Below are 9,885 nucleotides of genomic sequence, written 5' to 3' on the forward strand. Positions count from 1 at the left end.
TCAAAATCATTTTCTCTACTTATCTACTGAGTTTCTCCTTGCTGTGCTAGAAATTGTACAGTGAGCTTTATTTGAACTGTGAAAATGGATTTGTGATTTTTAAGGTAGCAAATCTAAACCAAAATAGCAGTTCCTATTTTAAAAATAAAAAGTCTGCATCAACAGCTCCTGATGTTAAAAACAAAAATCAAAACTTGAACAGTCAAAATCTGATTATTACAAACATCATTACAGAATGGAGATTTTTTTTTTTACTTGATTTTTGAGTCAGTGAGGTTCTACTTGTGAAGAACTGCATGATAATTTAAATGTAAATAACTTTTATAAAATCCTCTTGTGCCTGGAATATTAGGAGTTACAGAAGGCATTTAGAAAACAATGTGTTGGGGTTTAACCCAGCAGGCAGCTAAGTACCACACAGCTGCTCACTCATTCTCCTCAGGTGGGATGGGGAGAATTAGAAAGGTAAAAGTGAAAGAACTCATGGGCTAAGATAAAGGCAGCTCACTAAGTAAAGGAAAAGTTATTTAGAGACTCAGTCACTCTGAAATATCCTACACAGCAAACCCTGAACTAAAAGTATCCACCCATGCTCATCGCAAGCGAGGGTTTGTGCCCTAAGTGGGAGCAAAACACCAATCTGTGAAGCATAAGTTGTTCTTTATGTTCAAAGAAATCAGTGTTCCACCAGAAGTGAGAATTTCATTGCAGAAGAAGCATTCCTGAAGAGGCGAAGACTTCTGAGTTTTCCTTTCCAGAAAAAGTTCATTGTCTTACCCCTGGAAATGTCCCTAGAGCACAAAGAAATTTCACTGTTGTTTCACAAGTTGTTTCTTAAGGGACCACCAAGGTCATCATTAAAAATTGACAATCTCTGAATATGTTTGCTGGTTTGTTTAATTATTCACGGCAAGCAAAAGCAAGACTCACCTCATGTAATTAACGTATGAATTACTCTATAACGGTAACATATCTGAATAACTACTGGGTGTACATGGCAAAGTGTCAGAGACACTTACTGTTCTGCATACTTCATTCACCAAATATTTGAACTGTGAATATTTTCCAGAGCATAGAATTTAAACACATTAAAAATTACAAGGCTATATATATATATATTATTCAGCAAGCTCTGCTTTTAATATGTGACTAGATTTCTTATTTATTTATTTATTTCAATTGGAGTCTAAGCATGTAGACAAAGAGTGAATATAAGTGAGCCAGCCACCAAATGTAAGTTAAACAATGAAATGGCTAATTAGATTTTGATCTTCTTTCAATGAAATATTTTTTGCCTTTTCAATTGCTATGAACATATTCTGTTATCTACACCTATTTTTTAATGTAATTCTGTGAGATCCTAATTATACCAGTATAAAGGAGGTGAACATCTATACCAATATTCAAACTGCTATAATAGAATGTTTAACACATATAGTTTGAGAATAGAAATTGCTAAAACCGATTTGATCAATAGTTTTTTCTAGACTGTTTTGCTCTTTCTAATGGTATCCTTGAAGTGTTTTTCAAAGACGGTTATTGGTTGAACAATAATTCGGCTACAGATGAAGTTTCTTCCTAACTTCCTCAGTTAATGGTTTACTTATATCCTTAGGTCTGGAATTTTATTCTAAAACTATTATTATATTATATATTATATATATTATTATTATATTATATCCTATCTAAAGTAACTATAGTTGTTCTCATTATCCTTATAAAGGTTTAATCCTTTTTAAATTTCTGATAAGCTTTTGGTCTGAATTTTACATTGTGACAATGAGTTCCAATAACACGTTATTGTCTTACTATCCTTTAAAATCCCTCTTAGCCCATGTTTCCAACGTACTTTTCACCTTTTTTTTTTTTGTAAGATTTCAAAAATGAGAAATACTTTTCTTCTTTGAAAGTCATGTTCTACTAGTCTCTTAAGTCTTGTCCATTTAAGTGTGTATGTTCCTCTTTCTTTCTTTTATTATCATTATTATTTTGAAGATTGTTAAAGGAGAAGTTGGTTAAAATATTAGCTTGATCAGTGTTTCCCAGTATTCTTATAGCTTCTGCTTCTACAATCCTGAGCAATTAACATTGGTGCCACAGATGTTCATCTTTACAAATGGATTATGAGAAATTTCTACCTTTAAATGCAATCAGTAATGTCATATGTTGTAGTTGGTACTATGCAGGCGTATTAAAAAGATGGTATCACTGGTTTTTGTACTCTTTTGCTTTGGCTATTTTTTTTTCTTATTTTAATACTCATATTTTATTCACAGTGTTGTTTTCTGTATGATTCCTTTCCTGAATATGTTGAATTTATTTATATGATAATCACTGTTACATAGAAATTCAACTCTAGTAATTAATGGAACATCTTATTTGCGTTATGTCTATGTAACATATTATCCTGTGTGGTACAGAAATATAGATGCCTCAGGAAAAAAAAAAGTTACCAATAAATTATTTCTTTACATCTCATATAGTTGGGACATTTGATCAGTATATATATGCACTGGGTCTGTCTGAGATGTTAACTTTCCCTGCAGCAGTCCATACAGTGCTATGCTCTGCGCCAGTAGCTAGAACAGCATTGATATCACACCAATGTTATGTCTGCTGCTGAGAAATACGGGACTTCCTCTAAGCCCCCCAGAGCCAGCAGGCTGGGGGTGGGCAAATAGTGAGGAAGGAACATCACAAGGGCAGCTGACCAAAGGGATATTCCATACCATATGATGTCACATTCAGCAATAAAAGGTAGAAAAAGAAAGAAGAGGAGAGGGGTGGGCTCTTGTAGTGAAAATGTCTGTCCTCCTAAACAACACCTACATGCATTGAGGCCCAGCTTCAAGGATGTGGTCAAGCATCGCTCATTTGTGGGAACTAGAGAGTAATGTCTTCCCTCTGCACTTCCACACAGCCTTTGCTTGTTGTGTGTTTTTTTGTTTGTTTCCCTTTTTCCCTTTTCCCTTTTTTTCCCCTTAGTTAAATCATTTAATTAATATTAATTTTTCCTTAATATTTTTTCCCCTTTAATTAAATTATCCTTTTCTCAACCTGTGAATTGTTTCTTTCCTTTTCTTTTTCCCCTCCTCTGAGGAGTGGGAGTGAGAGAGTGATTGTGGTGGTGTTCAGCTGCCTAGCAAGGTAAAACCACCACACTATAAACGTGCTGCAGGGACTCCACAATTAATGTTTTAGAAAATGCTGTGGTTTTGTGCCTCTTTTTGTTGTTGTTGAGTGATAAGAACTGAAAATTTCAATGCAGTCTTTGCTGAATTTTGTATGGTCATTGGCTAGGTCAGCTATTTGGACAGAAAATATGTCATATGACCCCTTCAGAAAGACAAAACAGTTATACAAATTAATCATGAATACCACTTAATTCATTAAAATTCAGAAATAAAGGAATTATCCAGAGAACGCCAACCTGGCACCTCTTGTCTTAACTGCTTCTCTTCATGTGAACTACAAATCAGATATTCTAGGAAATATATGACTAATTTTATGCATGAATTGCATATTTTTCTTCATAGTAAGATTCATATTGAAGAAAAAAAGGTCTTTGTTCCCCTAGGTAAAGTCAAACAGGGCATACTTCTGGTTCGGTCTTTTTCTAGTTATAGTGATTTAGTGAAATCATTATTTTCAGTAAAAAATTCTTATTAAAAACTGCATTTATATTGCAAGGATGACTCCTATCTACACCTCTAAGCAGCTTCATTACACTGTTAGTTCTGCTTTGTCAGTATTTCTGGGTGAAGTGTTCATATGACTAATTAAAATGTGATTCTAAATTCTATTTGTTATTACTTCTATTATCTTTCTTAGAACACACCAACATAACATGTCTATGGGTTCTGCAAGCTAATCTAATTTAATATTTTGCTAGTAAGTGAAATGCCCTGAACAACAACAGCTGCCCTTGGAATGCTGATTATACATATATATGTTAGATTGCTAGATTTTAACTAATTCTAGACATGTGTCCTTGCTGTCACTCCAGAGAGGCAAATCTTTCCATGGATGACATATTCAAATGGAGGCATTAATCTGTGTTAAATAAAAGGAAATAGAATTAGGTGTGTGAAAATTATATCCATATTATACCCAATTCAAGGGCAAAAGGAAAGTGAACACATAAAGGAAATGTATTTTGGTATTCATGTTTTGAGGTTGTGGAAAAGCAGATATATTCTTCCCTCTTCCAGGTGCATATTAAATATACCAGGATATTTCTTGGTTGCACGGCCTTTAGTATGTAGGTCTTGCTTCTCCATGCGTCTCCATAACCTTTAGTCCTTACCAGCAGGGAGCACTGAGTTCCCTTGCCATTTTTCTCTGGTCTGTTTATATTTCTTCTTTCTTTGCAGCAATCATTGAATCTGTAGATTTGGAATTGACAATATTTAAATTTAAAGTTAACTTATGTTATATAATTCTTTGGTTTAATTCCTGTCATATAAGGTGTCCTTCAAATCATGATCTTTTTGATTATTCCTAACATAGTCATAGAACCCAGTTCAGAAACATGTTGCTTGCCCAAAGCTGTTGGTAATTTGGGACTCTAGAGCATAACTCTCCTCTAAAAAGAGGATTGTCCTCTGTATTAGGCAGTAAAGTTTCCTTTTAAGAAAAAACAAACCAAAGAAAAAAACACAAAGCAATACACTCTGTGAGTACACATTTTTTGGAAGTAGATTTGGCAGAAAAGTGATTGTGCAAAGCTTTAGATGATTTTGGGTACGTAGGAAACAAATGTTTGATTTTGTCTTTGCTTGGACTGAAACATTATCAGGGTTCTCAAAGTAGTTGAAATTTCTACATCATTGGACTTCACAGAATATTTATTAGGTTTAAAAAAACACATTGAAAAGCACAGAAACCTGAGTTTTCACTGAGATAATGTATCACTGAGATTCATATTACATATTACAAAGAGGAATCTAGTCAGCAGTTCTCAATTTATTTTATCTGAAAGATTTTATTCTACTCTACTGAAATAAAGAAAATCCACTATTCAAATACTGTTTAAAACAAAAATCAGTGTTTATAACAATTTCCACATTCTACTTTGCTCTATTCTAAGTCTACTGTTGCCATTTCTGAGAATTTTGCAGTCATGATTTGAGCTATGTGTTTAACATCTGACCTCTCTGTAGGTGAATTAAAATCCTGGCGCTTTCCAGACAGAGTTCTAAGTATATCTTTTAAAAGAACAGTGAAGGTGTATCCTTGTAAGGAACTTGCTTTAAGCAATGTCACTTTTTCAAATCATCTTGTGAGAAACCTGACTTACAGAAAAGATTTAGACATGCATTGTCTATTGTGTTATATCTTTTTCTAAGTCCTCCATTGTTGATGCAATTGTCCAACTTCATAAACTTGAAGAAGCAGTTAGCAAAAGGTGAATTTTAAACTCATATAAATGATAACACAAGATCACCTAGAGAGTAGCATTATACTGTCTTATGCTAGGCTACATTATAATAGGCAGTATAAAATGATACGTAGCATAGGAAAAACATATTCTGCCCCAAGCAGCTTGTATGAAATAGACATGGTAGATACAATTAGGAAAAGTTAACTTATTTCAAAGACAGGGGTACTGCCATTCATCAGTCACTGCAAACTACTCAGATTAGAACAAAAGTTTCCCAATTCAAAATAAAACATGCACAGAGAAAGATAAATGATGTATTTGTATGTGTTTATTCAGTATTGTATTGCCCAGTCTGAAAGTTTTATTGTGACTTTTGATTTTTCTTATAACATCAGTTTTCAATATAATATTGAACATAATGAATGTGCGTGGCTCAATTTACATTGAAGGTTTATAATGTATTAACAAAATGGTAGCAAAGAAGAGCTCAGTAATGTGATCCAGACAAAATTAAAGAAAGCGAAATAACCAGAACCAGTTAAAATAATAATAAAAAATTGATTAAATCAGCTTCGGTCATGCCAGGTCCTACACCTGGGAAGGGGCAACCCTGGCTATACATGCATACATGTATGTACAGACTGGGCAAGGAGATGCAGGAGAGCAGCCCCACAGAGAGGGATCTGGGGGTTGTGATTGATAGCAAGCTGAATGTGAGCCAGCAGTGTGCCCTGGCAGCCAGGAGGGCCAACTGTATCCTGGGGTGCATCAAGCACAGCATTGATGGCTGGTCAAGAGGAGTGATCGCCCTGCTCTACTCTACGCTGTTGCAGCCTCACTTCAAGCACTGTGTGCAGTTCTGGTCACCACAGTACAAGAAGGACTACAAATGGAGCTTAGAATCCATGCAAGTAATTTCATGGAAAACAGACAAGGTGAAGGAATTACTTAAACTCCTTAACATTAAACAACTGTAGAACCCAGGAACACTTACCCGCCAACTTCTGACCTTGAGTCACTTCCAAACTGCTTCATAGTGAATTCATACCACCAGGGTTTTACCATACCAAGAAGGCATCACCAACACAGCTAGCTGATGGAATCTCTAAAACTATTTCACAGAGATGTTAGAAAACATGAAGAAAAAAACAGCCTACTGGGGAACACAGAATCTATTTCACCATGGTAGAAAAGCACCATACAGAGCCCCAGCCTCAAACTCTCCCAGGGAAACAATTCCCCACAACTTCTCATGCTTCCTATATAGCAAAGGTCAAATGATCCACACCTGGCAGATTTTACTTAACAAGGGTGGAGCCAAGAGACCTTGTGGAATAGGCTCATCTACCTGGCTTCAGCCTTTTAAGGTCAATTGCTTCTTATCACTAAGAGAAATAACCTGACAAGGGGCTTAGTGGTTAGGAGTTAGGAGTTGACCTAATGAGTTAACTACAAAAGGTGCACAAGAGTCATATTTTCATCAAGATTTTCATCTGTCTAGTCATGACAGATAAAGAATGTAGCAATCAGAATTACTTTTCTTGACATTAATGTTACTTAAATTTGCTTTTCTGAGATCTCTTCTTTATGTAGGACTTTTCAAAATCTAGCTCCATGACCTCTGACTACACTATTTACTTCGGCTGCATATAAACTATCACGTATAAATGCCAGGATCCAGATCCTCACTCACTATTCAGGTCAAGGACTGGGCTGAAGGTTTGGGCTTTAATTTGGTTACATGCCTACATTGAAAACTGGTGGAAGAGCTGGCCAAGCCGCTTTCCATCATTTATCAGCAGTCCCGGCTATCAGGGGAGGTCCCAGTTGACTGGCAGCTAGCAAATGTGACGTCTATCTGCAAGAAAGGCCGGAAGCTTGACCCAGGAAACTATAGGCCTGTTAGTTTGACCTCAGTGCCAGGGAAGCTCATGGTGCAGATTATCTTGAGTGTCATCATGCGGCACTTGCAGAGCAAGCAGGCGATCAGGCCCAGTCAGCATGGGTTTATGAAGGGCAGGTCCTGCTTGACAAACCTGATCTCCTTCTATGACAAAGTGACGTGCTTGGTGGATGAGGGAAAGGCGGTGGATGTGGTCTATCTTGATTTCAGTAAGGCTTTTGACACCGTTGCCCACAGCATTCTCCTCAAGAAACTGGCTGCACGTGGCTTGGACTGGCATACACTTCGTTGGGTCAGAAACTGGCTGGGTAGCCATGCCCAAAGAGTCATGGTGAATGGAGTCAAATCCAGTTGGAGGCCGGTCACTAGTGGAGTCCCCCAGGGCTCAGTACTGGGGCAGTTCTCTTCAATATCTTTATCAATGATCTGGATGAGGGGATCGAGTGCACCCTCAGTAAGTTTGCAGATGACACCAAGTTAAGTGCGTGTGTCGATCTGCTCGAGGGTAGAAAGACTCTGCAGAAAGATCTGGATAGGCTGGACCGATGGGCTGAGGCCAACTGTATGAAGTTCAACAAGGCCAAGTGCCGGGTCCTGCACCTGGGGCGCAACAACCCCAAGCAGCGCTACAGGCTGGAGATGAGTGGTTAGAAAGCTGTCTGGCAGAGGAGGACCTGGGAGTATTGGTTGATAGTCGGCTGAATACGAGCCAGCAGTGTGCCCAGGTGGCTAAGAAGGCCAACAGCATCCTGGCTTGTATAAGAAGCAGTGTGGCCAGCAGGGCTAGGGAAGTGATCATCCCCCTGTTCTCGGCTCTGGTGAGGCTGCACCTCAAGTAAGTTTTGTTTTGGGCCCCAAAGTTCAGTTTTGGGCCCCTCGCTACAAGAAGGACATCGAGGTGCTCGAGCGAGTCCAGAGAAGGGCAACGAGGCTGGTGAGGGATCTGGAGAACAAGTCTTATGAGGAGCGGCTGAGGGAGCTGGGGTTGTTCAGCCTGGAGAAGAGGAGGCTCAGGGGCAACCTTATCGCACTCCACAGGTACCTTAAAGGAGGCTGTAGCAATGTGGGGGTTGGTCTATTCTCCCATGTGCCTGGTGACAGGATGAGGGGGAATGGGCTAAAGTTGTGCCAGGGGAGGTTTAGGTAGGATATTAGAAAGAACTTCTTTACTGAATGGGTTGTTAGGCATTGGAATAGGCTGCCCAGGGAAGTGGTTGAATCACCATCCCTGGAGGTCTTTAAAACACGTTTAGATTTACAACTTAGTGATATGGTTTAGTGGAGGACTTGTTATTGTTAGGGCTGAGGTTGGACTAAATGATCTTGGAGGTCTCTTCCAACCTAGACGATTCTGTGATTCTGTGATTCTGTGATTGCTGTTTCCTGGCAGGTCATGGGAAGAAGATTGGCTGGCTTGGGGGAGCTTATGTACACGTGGCATTTAGACTGCAGCCAAAGTGTTCCTCTAGATCTGGAAGTTTGAAGACGGTTGCAGTCTCCAAGCTCAGATACAACCACATATTAAAGTGGCGCAACTGATTTTTGTGTTCCTTGCACTAGCTGTTCCTTCACCTCCTCTTCAGATACAAGGACATGCATCTCTTTCGTGCTCCATCGTTAGTAAACAAACCAGGATAAATTAAAGCCTCATTCTTCAAGTCAGTAAGATACTGGGCTACAAAGATGGTGAAAGGCCTAGAGGGGAAGACGTATGAGGAGCGGCTGAGGTCAATTGGCCTGTTCAGCCTGGAAAAGAGGAGGCTGAGGGGAGACCTCATCGTGGTCTACAGCTTCCTCACAAGGGGAAGTAGAGGGGAAGGCGCTGATCTCTTCTCTTTAGTCACCAGTGATAGGACCCGTGGGAATGGTGTCAAGCTGAGGCAGGGGAGGTTTAGGCTAGACATCAGGAAGAGGTTCTTCACTGAGAGGGTGGTCGCACACTGGAACAGGCTCCCCAGGGAAGTAGTCACTGCACCAAGCCTGTTGGAGTTTAAGAAGCGTTTGGACTGTGCACTTAGTCACATGGTCTGAATTTTTGGGTAGACCTGTGTGGTGCCAGGAGTTGGACTTGATGATCCTTATGGATCCCTTCCAACTTGTGATATTCTATGATTCTATGATAAATATTCTATGATTCTATGATTCCATGATCTTAATGCCATAAAGAGGCATGAGTATATCAGAAGATGCTTTCTTTCAGAAGATGAATAAATTTTATAGCATGTATTTTCCTATTTTTCCCTTTTCACAACATAACCAAAAGTGGCAAATATGTGATTTTAACTGCTGTTGACTGAAGAAATAAGAAGATTATAAATGGTTAATTTTGGCTCTCCTACATACGTGACTAATTGCTGTAATGTAAAACATCCTGAAAAATGTTGAATGCAGATATTACCAATTAACCCCCACATATAAGAAACAAAAAATCCTCAATTAATAGAACACTACGTAGTCTTTGTAATTACAAGCTCAGCTTGAGAGTCCGGTGTCACAAGGAAGTGAAATCCACTAATTAGACAGGATTTGAAAAGCAAAGTCAAAATTGAAATGTTGAGAGTTAGACAGGGATAAGCAACTCTTCAACACTATATTGTAA

At 38.6% G+C, this 9,885-nt stretch overlaps 1 long non-coding RNA gene across 1 annotated transcript; it reads right to left on the reverse strand.

Annotated features, from left to right (window-relative positions):
* Positions 1-3,915: 3,915 nt before the first annotated feature.
* Positions 3,916-6,624, reverse strand: LOC310895534. The gene is made up of 2 exons (XR_014580768.1): positions 6,378-6,624; positions 3,916-4,385 (listed from the first exon to the last, which is right to left on the reverse strand). It is a non-coding gene; the product is annotated as an uncharacterized lncRNA (long non-coding RNA).
* Positions 6,625-9,885: the final 3,261 nt, after the last annotated feature.

Source organism: Anser anser (assembly GCF_964211835.1).
Source record: "Anser anser genome assembly, chromosome: 2".
NCBI lineage: Eukaryota > Metazoa > Chordata > Aves > Anseriformes > Anatidae > Anser > Anser anser.